Below are 17,324 nucleotides of genomic sequence, written 5' to 3'. Positions count from 1 at the left end.
TTACCTTGAGCTCCCGAGGTCACAGAACCACAGAATCACCAAGGTTGGAAAAGACCTACAAGATCATCTAGTCCAACCATCCACCAATCACCAATAGTTCTCAAGAGGTGTGCCTCCAATGGAGTTTTTCAGGATCACAAAACAGTGGCCATCCTTTGGTGGCATCTAATCAATTATTATTAGTCATGAGGAGAGCATGAGCCAGAATTGAGCATGCACTGACACTGAACCTAACAACCAGCAGGGTGGCCTGCCCTGCTTCAAAATAAGAACCAGGTAGCAGATTTGGAAGAGTCAAAAAATAGATTACATTTTCTACTTTAAAAAACCCAAATGTATTGAAAGACCTCTAGCGAGGTACTGATTTGTCATGATGTAGCCAATCCTAATAGCAAAAAGATCAATATAAGCTCTATCTTCTGAATACTACAAGTTTATAAATGTGAAATATCAAGATGGGAAACTTTGTATGAAGTTTGTGTTTTTTGAACTTAGAATATTTTTTTCAGACATTGTCACTCCAATTAGTTGGTCAGCATATGTTTTGCATTTTAGAATCCATATAGCACCCGTCTGTAATAAAGAGATATGAAAAGAATATGAGTCATTAGTCATATTCAGGAAACATGTTTCTGAAAAATTAATACATGACCAGTTGCCAGTAAGTAGCAATCTGCTACTTATACAAATAAAGCATGTTATAGAGCTATGTATTTTAATGATAGTCTTTAAATGTTAAAATTGTTGTAAACTGTAATGGAAACAACATTTCTCTAATGGAATACTTAATCTTACTTAAGACCCACTAAAGACGGCATAATGATTCCTTCATCAATGGGAGCTGGGTAAAATTGCATTGCTGGTATTGTACGGTAAAGTATGAAGCAAAGCCGTGATGTAAAGGTATTCTTATCACTAAGTGCAGGAACAAAGCGAGTGATTTTGGTGATGCTCTCTTGGGCCTGAGGTTAAACAAATGCTTAAGTGTTATGGACTTTACAATCTTCTGCCCTCCATCCTTTCTCATAGACAGTGACATTTCTTACGCACCTCTGGGAGAAGTGCAATTGAGCCCAAAGCAGTACACTTAATAAAAGGTTTCCTTTCTCCAGCTACTAATATGAGTGTACACGATTTTCTGTGTTTTTGAGAATCACTGGATTTTTCATGTGAGTAGGTACTACTAAATTAAAAAGACTGTATTCATTTACTGTTGCTGAGTAACAGTTTTAATTGCGGTCTCAGGATAATTATGAAAAAAAAAAGGAAAAAAAACACAAACCTGATATAGAGAAATAATAATAATAATAAAAGTAGTCATATTGTCTTTTTGGCCATTAAGGACACTGACTGACTGCTCAAAAAAACATTTTTACCCTTAAGCTAAAAAATTGTCATTGGCAATGTAATAAAAGTACTTTGTTATGGAACAGGTGGGGAAAGGCAATTGGTAGATAGCAACACTTAGAAATGGAAATCAACCCCTGGGCCTACAGCATCACCATCAGCATTCCTGGCTCACAGTCTGTTTTAGTAATCTAGAGATTACTAAAAGAGCAAATTAAAAGTTCCATGACATCTTCATTTGAGCTGTAATTATATTTCTATACTCCATAAATGTCTGAAGCTGCGGAGGAGTTAACAGCAGCTGTAAGCAGTGGGCAGGGAAAACTCATTCACACCCATACAATAACTTAAAAACCACCTTTTTGTCTTATAGTCTCTGCCCTAGGCATCTGTAAAGGTCTGTTAAACAGCATAGGTGACATGCTTTTCTTTCAAAGTATCAAAATTGCAGCTTTGCAAAAAATAATAAATAAAAATCAGAATCAGAGAATCATTAAGGTTGGAAAGACCTCTAAGCTCATTGAGTCCAACCATCAACCCACCCCTGCCATACCTACTAACTACATCTCTCAATGCTACATCCACACCTCCAGAGACATTGACTTTACCACCTCCCTGGGCAGCCTGTGCCAGTGCCTCACAACCTTCCCTCTGTGAACAAATTTTTCCTAATATCCAATGCAAACTTCCTCTGGCACAACTTAAAGCTATTACTTCTCATCCTATTGCTGCTACTTTGGAGAAGAGGCCAACACCAACCTTGCTTCAATCTCCTTTTGAGCAGACTTGGAATCCCTTTGCTTTCTCTCTGCCTCCTCAGGGCCACAGGAGCAGAGTAACAGCCAGAAGCAGTACACAAGTGGATGTTTCTTCATGACATAGGTCTCAGTTCCAAACACGCTGATATGGACATCTGATTTCCTACCTGCAAATATGCTGGCTGCCAAGCATCCACTTACTGTGGGCAGACAGATGATGCTGCGCTCTAGCCCTGTTCTGCATGGTCAGGTGGAGGCCTGACAGGATGGGCAGACAGAGTCAGAAGATGGCTGAAATATGCTGAGAGAAACGTAGTATGTAGTGACAGGGGTTGAAGAAACAGGATTATTCTGGATGGGAAGAGAAGAAATACTGAGAAGGAAATGATTTCAATTCAGGAAGTACTTTATAATGTGCTTTAAGTAATTCAATAAGTTCATATTGATACTCCGTGCACCTCCAGTCAGGTATATATTTGAGCAGTTTGCTGAGCTGAGGCTCTGCAGCAAAGTTGCACATGTTGCTCAGAGTGATGTCAGTCCATGATGCTTCCGAGTGCTGACAACCCTCCTCTGACTGCCCCTTTGTGCTCTCCCACCACCTTGTCTGCAGGTGCTGGTACTGGCCAGGCTGGACTTGCTGACAGTGGGGCCAGCTGCTCCTAGTACTGGCAGTGTGGCCTGCACAGTGCAAGCAGGAGAGACGAGGGCAAAACCTTTTTTTCAGCATCATTAGCATGGCAGCAACACATCCAGCAATGGATGCAGCAGCAGATCTGGACAGGACTTTTAGGCACTTGCTTGAGCTTGTGCTGTATGTGTCCTCATCTACCCTTTTCCTTTAGCAACTTGAAACAGAGATTTCAAGCTTGTCTTGATTGAAGACTGCTAAATTTCTGAGCCTCCACAACCTTTTTCTGAAGCAGTTAAGTAAGCATCATATCTCTGCGCAGACATGGTGTAAGAAACAGATCCAGCTACGTGACTGGAAATAAATAAAAAATAATAATTTGCATTTTCAGAACAAACATTTCCTTTTTTTTTTTTTTTTCCCAAAGAAGTGTGTGACAGATGGTTTGAGCGAGGCATTCAGGCGCTACCAATTTCCTAGTGTTCTGTCAGCTATTTACAGTTTCTGTTGCACACATTAAACACTAAAAGCATTTTTCCCCCTAAACTTCAACCTGGCCCTATAATGCATAATAAAAATACCTCTCAGATGTCCCATATTCATACCATTGTAATGACGCTGTTTGAATTATTAGTCTTCATTGTTTGATGTACAGTGCATATAAAGACATAGTTCGTTACTCAGGGAGAGAAAACAAAATAGCACCAACCATTTAAAACCTATTAATCTGGATAGCACCGTTAGCATAAACAATACTTTGTTATTACTAAATTAAACTCATTATAAGTATCCTGAGAATCCAATCAGGTTAGTAATAGACTGATTATTTAGCTATCTACATGAATGGCTTGATGGAATACACTGAGTATTGCTATACATTAATCTGACTGCTACCGTGCCATTATTTATAACTCTGATAAATTATCTTTCACAACATGCAAAACAGCTAAACAATTTATGATAGAACATTTGGAATGTTTTTATAGGTTACATGATTGATGTTTTCTTCCTTTTCTCTTTAAGGGCTAAAAGATATTTTCCATCAACTCAGTCAGCCAGATAATCCTCGGTCGCTATGAAACTTAAGTATTTTTGCCTTCAGATTATTCCAGACTTAGGTTAAAGAAAACAGCAATGAAGGCCCAACATAAAACATCTGAAGCAGCAGAAGCTGGGCTACTACGGGTATCTCACTGATTCCATCAGGTCAGACAGAATCTGACTAGGGCTGGCTGGACCTTGAGTTACAAGTTAGAGACAGCAGGTATTCAGAAGGGACTGAGTGAAGTTGGAGATATACCAGGGAAAATTTTAAGAATAAAGGTAGTTGTTATTAACTATGTAATTGAAACTATTTTTGTCTTGCTAAGGGCACGGATATGAATGTTGTACCGGTTAACTGATTCAACTGTTCTAAAAGCCTGTTATTTCTCATCAGTGCTACATGTACCAAGTAGGGCATATATATGCACGCAGTGCATGCTAAAGTGTAGGATTTGGCTAAAAGTCAACTCCAGGAAGACAAACCCTGAAGATTTTGCCAGTGGAAGCTGTCTCTTTATTGTGGCTACTGTTGCTGTAGTGCGACTGCTTCAAAAAAGATTAATTTTTTATTCTCCCAGGCCTTATGTAAGAGCAGGGAAAGAGTCCTTTTCTACAGATGGGAAACTGAAGTTAAAAGATTATGACTTCACTTTGTGCTGGCAGGCAAGAAAATGAGGAGGAGCAGACCTCCCTGCTTCTTTCTGTGACCTTTCATATGAAGCGGCTGCAATTTCTTCCCTTTTGGTTCTTTTCCACCACACAGGTTTTGATAGGTTTTGTATATAGAACAGCAAGTGGGGTCAAGGATTTGATTCTATTTATCAAGAGTCAGATGTCAAAAGCAAGCAGTCTGTCATTGTCAGCAACTGCCTCCCATAAATGGAGGTGGTATATATGTACAGATACACAAATGATTCTTTCCCAGTGCTCTTCCTGAGGCAGTACAGCTGGGCTTTCAGAGTAGCAAAGATGGCATATGCTGCTTGTTTAACAGAGAGGAGAAATTTCTATGGCTGTCCTGGGCTTTTCTCAAGGCATTGGAGAAAAATGTGGCAGAATCAGTGCCAAGTGGACTTGGTCCCCAGTCCTGGCATGTTATCTCACCCACAGACAAGATCACAGGCAAGGAGACAGATCACGCACCCAGAGCCTCAGGAGATACAGAGCCCACCAGATAAACTAAGTAGAATCAGCAGGCTGGCATGGGAAGGGACGGACTGTGCCGCTGTCATTTGCCAAGTGCTCTTATTATTCTAGTATCAACCACTTGGTACTCAGTGCCTGTTTCTTTAGGCTGTTGTGAATTTCCTTTGAATTAAGAGTATATATGATTGGGTCCTGTCTGGTCAACTGATAGGGCAATAACTTTCACACAAGAATCAGATTAGTCAACAATAAAGATACACAGGATGTGCTGTGTGAAGGACATGACTGGTTCTAGCTGTTGTTCCACTGAAATAACTTTGCTTTCCTGAATGCAATATGAAAATGTACTGGGAAAAGTAGGCTGAACATAGCTCAGTGACACGAGACTGGCATTCTGGCATTAAAACGTGCCCAGTACTTTATGTTGGCCTCTTACTGCTTTTTCCAAGGCTCAGCAATAATAATAATTCTTCTGAAAGTCAGATTGCTTTCTGCAATTTTCCTGTGTAGAATGACTCAGTTGCTCATTTCGAGAAAGAAAGGATCTAATGGAGCCAGAAGCAAAATATACTGAATTTTAAATCTCAGAGCATCTCTCAGTTTCACTTTTCTTTCTTTATACATGGCTAGATATATTTATTTTGAGGATAAAAGATGTAGCTTTCACCCACAAAAATAATAAATGAAAGCAAACCCTTTTTCTGACAGTCCTTTGATGAAAGGGTTATTGTTGCTTAAACTGAACACACCAGCATTGCAGCCTTTCCTGTGGTGGTTTTACTACAGCCAAACCCATTTGTGCCTTTGTAGAGACTGTCAGCCATGCACATGGAGCCCTATGAATTGCCAAGCATGGATCTGGTCATAGCAACTGCCAGGAGCCTGTCCTATGGAGACCTCCATCAGTCAAGGAAATGATGGGACATGAACCTTCTGGTCTTTCCAAACAGATGAAGATTTTGCTGCCAATACTTGAAAAAAACCCAGTCAGGTACATTGTCCAGTTAGTCTAGTCTATGTCTTCATAAGAAGGGAAATTCCTTCTCTGAAGAAGGTGGTTCATGTTACCAAAGGAGAAGACTGTTGAGAATCAGTTTTGCAGCCATCTCTGAGGACTCTTCTCAACCAAGGAAGAACATTATGGTTCTTCCTTCTTCAAGGAAGAACATGCTGGTGGTGGAGCTCAAAGAGGAGGTGCGAAGGCTAAATGAGAGAGGGAGACTGATTTACGGAGTGACTTGCTGGTGTGCCAGAGGGAAGAGCACCAGGGGGATACCCCCAGAAAAGACCCCCTGCCCAGTCACAGTCAGACAGACCTGAATGATGAAGAACCTCCCCCTAGCAACAATGGTGGGGGGTTACAGTGAGTGAGGCAGTGGCAAAACTAGTCTAACTCTCTCCCTGAAAGTCATCAAGATGATATTCACCAGACAGTGGTGGACCTCCTGCCCTGCTGTCACCAAGCAGAGCAAGGCAATTTGAGAAATGAGAAAGAGTGGAAACAGGTACCAGCTCGGCAAAGTGGGCATCACCCATCCTGACCATCCTTGGTTCCCCAGGCGCCTCTGTGAAATAGGTTTGAGGACCTGGAACTCAAGAGAGAAGTGAGTGGAGATGTGGAGGGAGGCCCACCTATTAGGCTGTCTCAGGTGAAGCCACCGGCCCCATGCCTCAAGACTGCCTCCACCTGGAAGGACAAAAGGGTACTTGTCATAGGCGACTCCCTGCTGAGAGGAATGGAAGGCCCTATATGTCAGCCCGACCCTACCCCCAGGGAGGTATGCTGCCTCCCTGGGGCATGGGTCAGGGACATTTCTAGGAAGCTTCCTTTTTGTTTAAACCCTGCCTACCAAATTTTAGCCATAAACACTGGGAATTTTCTGGTACTGCTGAGGAATAATGTTCTTCTGGCAAGCAATAATGATTTAATTTACATTAAAATAATAATAATAATAATCAGTCCATTTTTTTTTTTTGTTTAGTTCCAGTGTTATCACTTTGAAATCTTCCTTATTAACTTTAGTTTTAATTTCTAATAGTCTTATATTAAAAGTTCTGCAAAATGCAAGTGCTGGCAAAAAGAAGAAAGAGTCAGTTCTCTGACTAAAAGCCTTAGAAAAAATGTAATTTTCCACTGTGGCCACAGCAAAAATGACTGGTCGTGGGAAGACGTAACTCTTCTTCCTGAATGAATACCTTATAGTGGCAATTTTCTCTGTGAGAAATTGAATCTGGAAGAGTTGCTTCCGAGTAAGTGGAACTCAGAAGATATGTCACACTGAATCTATATTGTTCTGTTCTATATTTACAGTAACCTGATTGGTTCACAGCCTTAGCTCCTGTGAAAAATGAACTATGTCTGTAAGCGTTGGAGACCTCTTGAAATCTCTGTCCATTCTGCACTGCTCTTGGTTTCCACTGTGTTCTCTCTAGAGCTATTTTTCAAAGGCTATTTTCTCTGCTAACCACCTTTCACATGCTCAGGAATGTTGCATGTGCCCATTCAGGGAGAAAATCAGTTATATGCATCAAGGCATAAAGAATTCAGGAAAACAGATGTTAATGGTCTTGAATTTATTTGTCAATATTTGTTCAAATGCTTTAATACTTTTGACCGAAAGTTGCTTTTGAGAAGCAGTGACAATTGCAAAAATAATGTTTTTCACTACTCTTTTGTCCCCACTTTTTAGCTAGTAACTTAAGGATTAGAACTTCTACCCAAGATATGAGCAGACACCAGTTCTTTACGCAAGAGAGCAACCCAAACACAAGGCTAGAAAGTCATGGTCATACATAAACGAGGCACAGAGTTGATTCAGACCAGCTCTCCCTCTGTCTGCACATGACAGCCTTAATAGCTAAGCTATGGAACAACAGAATTTTCTACTGCTTATATTTTTTTCCTTTGCATAAAACAGCAGCCAAGTCAGCAGCCAAGGTCGCAAGAAAATTTCAGTTCTGCTTCAGAAATGAAACCTGTACACTAACCACTACAATAACAGTTTTACTATTTATACCAAATATACAGTCATCGAAAATAATTAAAAGCAGACTTCCCTTCTAGCATATCCTCCAGCATGTTGGAGACAATAAGGAATTGGAGCTACAGATTCTAGTATTTTCTGCTACTGGGAAGAACTGAACTTTTTCATATTCCTGGTGACTGCTTTAATCACTGGATTATTTGAGGAAAAGTTCCTCTTCCAGTTAGTTATGTCCATCCTTACTTATGCCTTATTTTACCCATCTTTCCTACAGTTTAATGTAAGTTCTTGTTCTAATCTGGCACTGTGCACCATCTAATACCTTGTCATAGGTCAAAGGCATCCAGTTCACATAGAGTAACAACAGTCACATCAGTCACCAACTGTCCCACTGGCAATGTTAATGCATACTGCTGTGTCATACAGAAAATCATTGTTCACACACAGACTCTAGCAAGGCTGAAACTGTGTCTTCTCCGTTTCCTACATACATCCTCCTTCTTTCAGCCTTCTATTTTCTTCCTTTGTTGGATGCACCTTTGAATTCTGCAGCATCTCTATCTTGCTGATCAGTCTTTAATTTGTGTCTGTGAAACTGCAGGCTTTTTCCCTTATTTTCACGGTTTTGACTCAAAACAGTGACAAAGGTGTGTCAATGAGATGCAACATACACTAGATGTTTTCTAGGAGAGCCTCAAATGCTACACAAGAACATATGAACATTCTTATTTCAGACCACTGGCCTACTTAGCCCAATATTATCTCTACAAATTTGTCAGAAGGAGATACAATTTTGGGTGAGACAACAGATTCCAAAAGCTCTGTGAGGTATTGCTCTTAAAATGCATTTTAAACTAAGGTTCTGCTATGTTATTGAATTTCTCTTTATTTTAGTGTTGCACTGTCTTTAAGAATTAGGTCATACATCCCTCAACCTTCTTCTTTCCTAAGTGAAAATTCCTTGGTTTTTCACTCTCTCATGAACCAGATGTTCTTCCTAGCTGAATTCCAATAACTGACCCCACCTTTAGTACTGACCATCACACCCATTCATCCTCATAACCCTTTAACCAGCTTTCAGTCCATAAAGGAACACCTCCATGGGAAATTATATTTTTTTAATAATCACTCATGTGGAATGAAAGAACTTTTGAAAACCCCAAATATTTTATTTCCCAAACATTCTTTATTCTTGCTCTTATTGACTCCCCTCATAGAACCTTGGTAGGCTCTTCAAATGGCCTTTACTTCTACGGAAGCCACGCTGACTTCTTCCCAATAGGTGATGTTTATCTGTGTGATCAGGCATCTTACTCTGTAAGATGCGCTCCACTATCTTATCAGGAATAGAGTCAGCTACTGGTCTGCAGTTCCCCAAACCTCTTTAAGAGTGTTTTTGGCAGGAAGAAGTTACACCGACAGTCAGGCACAGGGGCCCTTTTCTATAATTTGTGAGGCACCTTGGCCAGCAGTTCTCCCATTTCACATACGAGTTCCTTCAAAATCTTGGTTGAATGCCAATCTGTCCTGATGACTTACTGAGCTCATCTTTCTGTTTGTTTTAATTCACTTTGAAACCTTGTTCCTATATCTGAAGGAAAAGGGAACAGAGATTTCAATTAAATTGCTTTTGTCCTAGCCGCTTGGCCAAAGCAGTAGAGATACGTTGAAACAGAAATATGTGAAAAGAAAAAAGGTTGACTGATTCTATCGGTCCATCCACAAGTAATCTGTATTGGGTTAAACCATGGGATGAGCAGTAATAGCAATCATGAAGGTAGTAGTGAGACACCCTCTGACTGCACATCTGTCATATCAGTGCCGACCTATTTATGAGGTAATAAAAACAAGCTAAATTAAGAATGATCAGGGAACCCCATTCGCATTATTGAAGCATCACGCAGTAAGTGCAAGAGACAGGTGGCATAAGTGCTAAAACAAGGATAGAGAGTATGTGCTGCAGGGAATCAATCTACTGCATTAACGGCTAATGGCACACTCACTGTTTATTCATTATTTATCACATAAATGAGTATGTACTGTCTAGACTGCAGAGGTGCTTTCATAACAGAGTGACACTGATTACTGAAAATTAAAAAATGAGAGCTGATCTTAATGAATTAATTGAAAATCAGCAAATAGTAACAAGCTGTACACGGCATATCTATACAGCCTAATAACAGTGGGCCATTGCGGTTTTTTGTTGTTGTGTTGATTTTTAATAAAGATTGTTTTATCCATTACTATGATTTCAGAGTTTGGAGAATACTGCAAAACCTGGAAAAAAAGGTAGGAGACTTACAATGCAATTACTTCCTGCCACCATCACATACTTTCATTTGCATGCACACTTTTATTCTCATCTACATTCTGTCCTGCTTTTATATTCTTCTCATTTATTTCCCTTTTGACTTGCTGGGACATTAGTGAGTACTAAGAATATCTGCTCACACTGAGAGAAGAATGACATTACCCAAAACATACTGTGTACCAGTTGTGGTATAGAGACTACACACTATGCATTGGCTTTAATATTTTAATGGCGCAAGAACACTGGCCTTCAATAGATATGTTACACAAGCAATGGTTTAATCATGTATCATTATCACTGGAAGCTAAATCATTAAGTTAAGAAGAGTTGAATTTTCACCTCTGAAGGTGTTATACTGGATGCTTTATTTTTGTTACTGGATTGTTATTTCTGGATGGATAGTTGAATCAGAAAAATGTTTATAGGCTAATCAATAAAAGTACAGGGTTATTTAGGCATGCTAATTTATTCATGAAGGACAGAAGAACTATACTGGATAAGTGGAAAAAGACATAGTAGTTAAGCATTCCCATTATAGGATATATAGTATCCTAAAAAGATGACTTCTACATAAAGATGATTCAGTTCACAGGGATTTAGGTAGCCATTTAACATTTACGCTAATACTAAATGTCAGTTGTTAGCACCCCTCTGAAATACATCCTATCATTGTCACAAACAAGTAACTCCCAGGAGAAGACAGATCCTTATGCTACAGTTAATAATGTTTTAACTAGCTGTGTTGGCCCAGGAAGAAGGAAGGGTGTGGACTTCCTCCTTCTGAATCCAACATACCTTATCCAGTTCTACAGCAGGCAGCTTGCTGTTGTTGCATAATGAATCCTTTAACAGGACAAGAGATTTACTTGGATGTTTTCAGTGACTAGGTAAAAAATATGGAAGTCCTCCTGGTTCCATCAGGGATGCCTGAAAATTTAATAATCCCTGTCTCAAATGGTTGCTGTAAATGTTCACCGTCATTTACTCTGATAGAAGGATGTCACTTCAGTAAAATTAAGATTAAATAAGGAATAAAAAGTCAATCTAAAATAAAAATACCCACAAACTTTAGACCATGCAGCTTCAGAAAACTTAAGGAGAAAGGATATTTTTGTGATTAATCTAAACCACCCAAAATTTAATTGAGTCTTTCAATGATTTAGATTTGGTTCTGAATCCAGTGTACCACTTGGAGCTTTTATATATGATACAGATGTTAGGTATTTATGGCTACATAAAAATAACCAGAATTTCTGGACATTCACATAACATCTGGGGAGGAAGGGAGAGGGAGAGAAAAAATCTTGTGTATTTTGAATTTCTGACTAGTCAGATTTATTACATAATATACTCCAAAAAGTCATCTAAAGGCTTCCAAAGGTATTCTATTTATCTCTGAGGTTACTTCCCGAAGTGACATCCCAATTCATCCTCTTCTTGTTTTATTTGATGACACTTTATCCGCTAGTAATCATACTGCTAAGCCTTGTCATAATGCTCCTTCACATCTACTTAAAATGCTAGTGCTTCAAGATGAATCTGTGAAGTATATACAAATGTGTTCCTTCCGTAAACAGAAAGTGATGGCAAAGGAACTTGCAGCTCATCCATACAGTCAGTGAATTTAAGATTTCAGTCAGGAGCTGTGGCAGCCACATTTTTCTCAAGGCTATTAAGTACCAGTTTTTCTTTGTACAAGCCCATTATACAGCTCTCATTCCATTGTGTCTTCTACAGTGTTTTAAGTGCGTTGTGCAAGAGTCATCCAGAAAAGCAAGGATTACGGTTACTTCATTGACTTGTAGAGAAATTCTCACGGTGCAGCTGTCTCAATGTATTTTTATTTTTGTTCCAGGAAAGGGATAGCAAGAATCATGATGCAGGAAAAGGTGGTTGCGAGAGAGTTCAAAGTCATTTCTATGTGTTCATTTATTCAGCAGTGTTTGTGGTGATTTATCTAACAGATCAACTATGCAGTACCATACAGCTGGTTTCTTTCCTTCCCGAGGTTGGTTTAAATCTCTTGTTTCTCACTTAACTTCTGCTTTACAGCATATTATCATTTCATCCTCTGCAGTTAATTGCAATTAAATGACCACCGCAAGAGAAAAACATACAAAACTGAACAAAGAGTGGAGAAAGGACTTTCCCAAAGCCCAGTTTGTAATTCAGTTTTGGTACCACACCAATATGTGTGTCTTCATTTTCATTTACATTTTCAGGTACTTGTTGTGGCGGGGTTTTTGTTTGCTTGTTTTCACAAGTGTATTTTAGAAGAGGCTTTTACTTACAGAAACACAGATGTATGACAGATTAGTAAATTAAAGAGTACTCTTCTGATTGCCATGTCCATGGTGGTTTTGCATGTCTAAAAACAAGATTTAAAGGCAGCAGAAAGAGTGAAGTGACTTAATCCATCAGCATAGCCATGGACTGAACCAAAGAAGAGTGAAGGTGAGGGAAAAAAGGCACCGCAGAATGTGAAGAAACCTTGCCTGAAAATTTCTTCTTGTTCAGAACATGAATCAGATTCAAACAAACATCGATGATACATAGAGGAGAAAACAACAAAACGTCATTATCCAGAAAAGGCATCCTATGGATCCATGTATAACAGTAAGTCATTGCAGTATGGGAGAGTTCTCCTGCCACAAGTTAATCAGCTCCCACAATCTCTGCTTTACTTACACATTCAAAATTCCTAATTTATCCATTAAAACATCTTCTTTATAAAAGTCATCACTTCAAAAAATTCTAACTTAACAGAAAAGACGAATGCAGCAAATTCTATTTGCTCATCTCTCCTTTACAGCAAGAAAGTTCATGGTCTTACAGGATTAAACAAAGTTTATTTTTCTGAGAGGATGAATGAGTTTCCAGCTCCCCTCAGACTCTGTTCCACATCACCTGGCTATCTCTGCTCCTTCTCTATTTTGCACTGTTACGTATAGATAATTATACACTGTAGAACACTCTGTGCAAAATATGTTCAATTAGTAACTTCACTGTCAATCCTAAACCTAAACTTAAGACTAAATTAGCAATAATATTTCAGTCAGCACAAAAACAAGTAGCTCCAGAAGTATTATTAACACACTGTTCTTTGGACCTCACACTGATGTAACGTTCTCAACTTTATTCTTTGTTTTTTAATCCATCCTTCAATTTTTATCATTTATATCTGTGCAAAGCAAATTTCCCTATTTTAAGGAAATGGATAGGGAACGAAGAAATAAAAACCTGCCTACATTTTTTTACTGGTATTAACAACGGGCTCGGTTACAGTGGGTAACTGTGTTTACCAAGGATTTCGAGTTGAATACTCTAATAAGTGGGGTCATCATCTTAGTGATAGCAGAAAAATGAGGAACTACAGATTAAATACATACAGAAAATTTAAGAACATTAAAGAAAAACCTCTTCTGTCTTAGAAAAAAAGTAAACACTTTATTTTCCAAAACCTATTGATTTTTAACTTGCAATGCTGCCAATAATTTTACTTATATCCACTGCAATAAGGCTTAATTTTTACATTTTTGCTCCTGTGGGTGTCACACCCCCACACACCCAAGTAAGCTTACCTTGGCACAGTTTGTGTACTAGAAACTGCAGTATCAGGTGCATCGCCAAGAACACACTGTGATGAGGCAGCACTTACCAATTTCCTGTTAGTTCAAGCATGCAGTACTACGTGTTATTCTTTGGAGGCAACTGCTTGTGGCATAATTCCTTGTAAACAACTTCTTTCCATTTAAAGCAATTGCTTATGAAAAGGCAAAGGACACTCAGAGGTCTCAAAACATCTCTGAGAGATTATTCACCCCATTTTTTCTTTGATATTCACAAAATACAATGCTGTTCAGAAATTCAAATGTTGTTCCTTTAAAAAGAAAGGAAAAAAATAGAAGAATAAAAGAAAAAGAAATGAAAACAAACAAAAGCCAACAGTGTAAGCATTCTCACCTGCTAGCCTGTGCAGAAAAGAATAGAACTTGGACTCCAGCGTGTTACACTTTATTCTGTCAAAGTGACAAATAGAAAAACATCATATTATTAGCATTCCATGCTAGCAACTGGATAGAAAACCCATCTTTGCAGTTGTTTTTCTACTCAGTTCTGTGGCATATTTTGCAGGCATCTTGCTTTCTGCCCCCCCACAGCACATAGTGTTTCTTAACATCTTCCATCGGAGATATGCCAGTGCTTCTGACTCCTTTCTTTCTGCGGAAGGACAAGTATGATCCAGCTCTAACTCTCAATTTCAAACTAACTTCATCATATGTGCCTTTCAAAAATTCAGTTGAGGCATTTTGCTATTTGCATGCAAACAAGTATTTAAATGTCAGGACCTGATAAAGACAGGCACCGAGTGCCACGTTTTACACGTTTATAGCCTACTTTACTATGATTCAGGTATTTAATAAAAATCCCAAAATGTGAAGTATTTACAAAATACTGTTAAGTTGCATTCATACAGCAACATAAGGAGTACATTAATAGCTTACTCATTTTTACTTTGATGAAAATAAATAAAGTCCAAATCTCTCAAGAGACCAAAATCCACTATAAACCCATTTCAGCCACAGTCACAAAAGATTTTGCCACTTGTCTCTCAACAGACAGGGAGTATAAACTCTGCAGTAGCACACAGAGACTAATAGCTTACAATCTAATTAGCCCTTATTACAATACTGTCCAGAGATTCAACAGATACCCTTTTGAAACAGGCACAAAGAACCCACCCACAAAGGAGTTAAGTTTCGTTTCAAAGGGGCTTGGAAGTGCTTAAGAAAGAAGAGACTGACCAGGAAGAAGCCTGGCTGAGCCTGGCGTGTTCGTTAGCCTGCCCCAAGATCTTTGTGACTGAAGTAAAAAACACGGGGAACAAAAGTGTTTATACATTCCATTTCATTTAGACTTTCACCTTGGATTACAAGGCTGAGTGAAGTTTTTCTTTGTGTGAGGTTAGGATTTTCTGCAAGTTTTGCTGGGGTTTCTCAGGAAGATTGGAGAATAGAATTGAAAAGCATTCAAAACAGGGCTCCAAAAGGCCTGAGTAGTTTTTCTCCTTTGTAAAAGCAGGATGATTAAAAGATCAGGAATGGTGGTTATCGTGTTGTATGCAGTGGGCATTCACACATGTGGAGCACTATCAGTGACATGGAGGTGACCCAAGGACTAAGTTCCTGTACATAGCAGGGTGAGGTGCAATTAGAGAAGTAGAGCAGAGACTGCCTAAGGCTTCAACCAGCCTCAAACTCTTCGTGTCATAGGCAGACCTCAGAGGTGTGTATATGACAGTGATCTGCCATGCTGTTGAGTTCTGCAGCCACTTGCCTCTGGCAGCTTACAAAACTCAAGCTCAGCAAGGCTTGCATGCTGAGAGTGCCTCTACAGTAGCACTACAGTTCAGCTCAACAATATTTTGGCAGTAAATCTAATGAACATCTAGACTTACACTGCAACTCGGACTATAACTTGACATCTATCAGAAAGCAAGCTGGATTCCCTCTGAATAAAAGCAAACCAGAAGATGTGCTTCAGGGGTGCCCTTAAGGTACTCCATCCACCAGTGAATATCCAGACCACAGGTCCTGACAAAAGCATGCCTGCAGTGAAGCCTCCTGTAATACATGCAGCACAAGCACCAGGTCCTCAGCAGCAGTAGTGCTGCTGCTCCACTTGTACTGCAGCACACCACCAACATTAGCAGTGGTCACCCATTGTGTTGACAATTCCTCCCAATATCACTTACGCTGAACCTTAAAATTTCATAGAATCACAGAATATCCCCAGTTGGAATCCACATAAGGATTAGCCTGTAAGTCTAAAATACATCCACAGACCACAGCAAGTCTGATTGTGTTATGCACTTTCTATTGGCTTGAAACTGAGAAACCTAAGAGACCTAGTGGGAAATTCATGGGTTCTTTGACCATGTCCAAAAATACAATTCCTCTGCAGAAGCAGGGACTTTAAGCTGTCCTAATTCCATCTAGGGTAGCTGCTAGCATGAGCTCTCCTACGCAGCCCTTCATTTTGCAGAACTTGAGCACAGAGATACCAGAAAAGGCACACTGGATTAAGATTTTACTCATAATGCAATGAATAGAAGTAGGGAACACAGTGCACAGGCATTGATTCTTTCTGTCTTCCAGCAGCATAACTGTGACAAAACACCTTATTTTTCTAGTATCTATTTCAGAGACATTTATAGAAGTCATTTGTCTGTCCAAGCTCAGGCATTCTCTGTACAGATCTTCCACACAATGGAACAATTCAGTAAGCACTAAAACCCTCTCCTTTTGGGGGTGTATTAGCTCAAGCACAAGACTGCCTTGGTTGCTGTTATCACCAAAGTTGCCTTAGAGATCAAACCTCAGCTGACAGAATTGTAGAACCATTATGGTTGGAAGGACATCTAAGACCATCCAGTCCAACCATCAGCCCATCCCACCACACCCACTGGCCACATCCCTCAGTGCCACATCCACATGGTTCTTGAGCACCTCCAGGGATGGTGACTTTCCGTGGGCAGCCTGTTCCATTGCGTCACTTCTCTTTCCGAGAAGTTTTTTCCTACTATCCTATTTGAAGCTGCCATTCAGTTGTTTACGCAGAGACTGGCATGTTGATCCCTCACACCACACCTCAGCTCACATCCCCAGGTGTCACCTTTCACTTGATCTAACTCCCATGAAGTTGTTTTTTCCAGAGCCCTGTTCTACTGTTTTATGTTCTCCTGGACTAAAGCTAGGAATTTGGTCTCGGGGCCTCTTCAGACCCAACACGGAGCTCCGATCCTGCCCTGCTAGCATCCCCTCAGCGGGCAGGAAGCCAGGGCCGGAGCCGAAGCCACGCACACGGGCACAGTGCACTCAGGCAGAGCTCACCTCTAGCAGCACAGCTCCCACGCTACGACCACCCCAGAGCAGTACCCCGGTCAGGCGCGGCGACACCAGCGCATCCCACCTGAGTCAGCCCCGCGCTTCCACCGCCCCTTGGGAGCGGCGCGGCCCCGTCCCACCCGGCCGGGCACGGAGCTCGGGAGCGCGCCCACCCCGCCGCCCGCGCCGCCGCCGCCGCCCGGCCCGGCTCCACCG

The 17,324-nt window shown here is 40.2% G+C and overlaps 1 long non-coding RNA gene across 1 annotated transcript; it reads right to left on the bottom strand.

The window, feature by feature from the left end:
- Nucleotides 1-7,485: 7,485 nt before the first annotated feature.
- LOC107311650 lies at nucleotides 7,486-17,318 on the bottom strand. Its single transcript, XR_001554177.2, has 3 exons — nucleotides 17,115-17,318; nucleotides 14,185-14,240; nucleotides 7,486-14,101 (listed from the first exon to the last, which is right to left on the bottom strand). It is a non-coding gene; the product is annotated as an uncharacterized LOC107311650 (long non-coding RNA).
- Between the last annotated feature and the right edge of the window lie 6 nt (nucleotides 17,319-17,324).

Source organism: Coturnix japonica, chromosome 3 (genome assembly GCF_001577835.2).
Source record: "Coturnix japonica isolate 7356 chromosome 3, Coturnix japonica 2.1, whole genome shotgun sequence".
NCBI lineage: Eukaryota > Metazoa > Chordata > Aves > Galliformes > Phasianidae > Coturnix > Coturnix japonica.
This window is presented reverse-complemented; position numbering and strand designations above follow the sequence as displayed.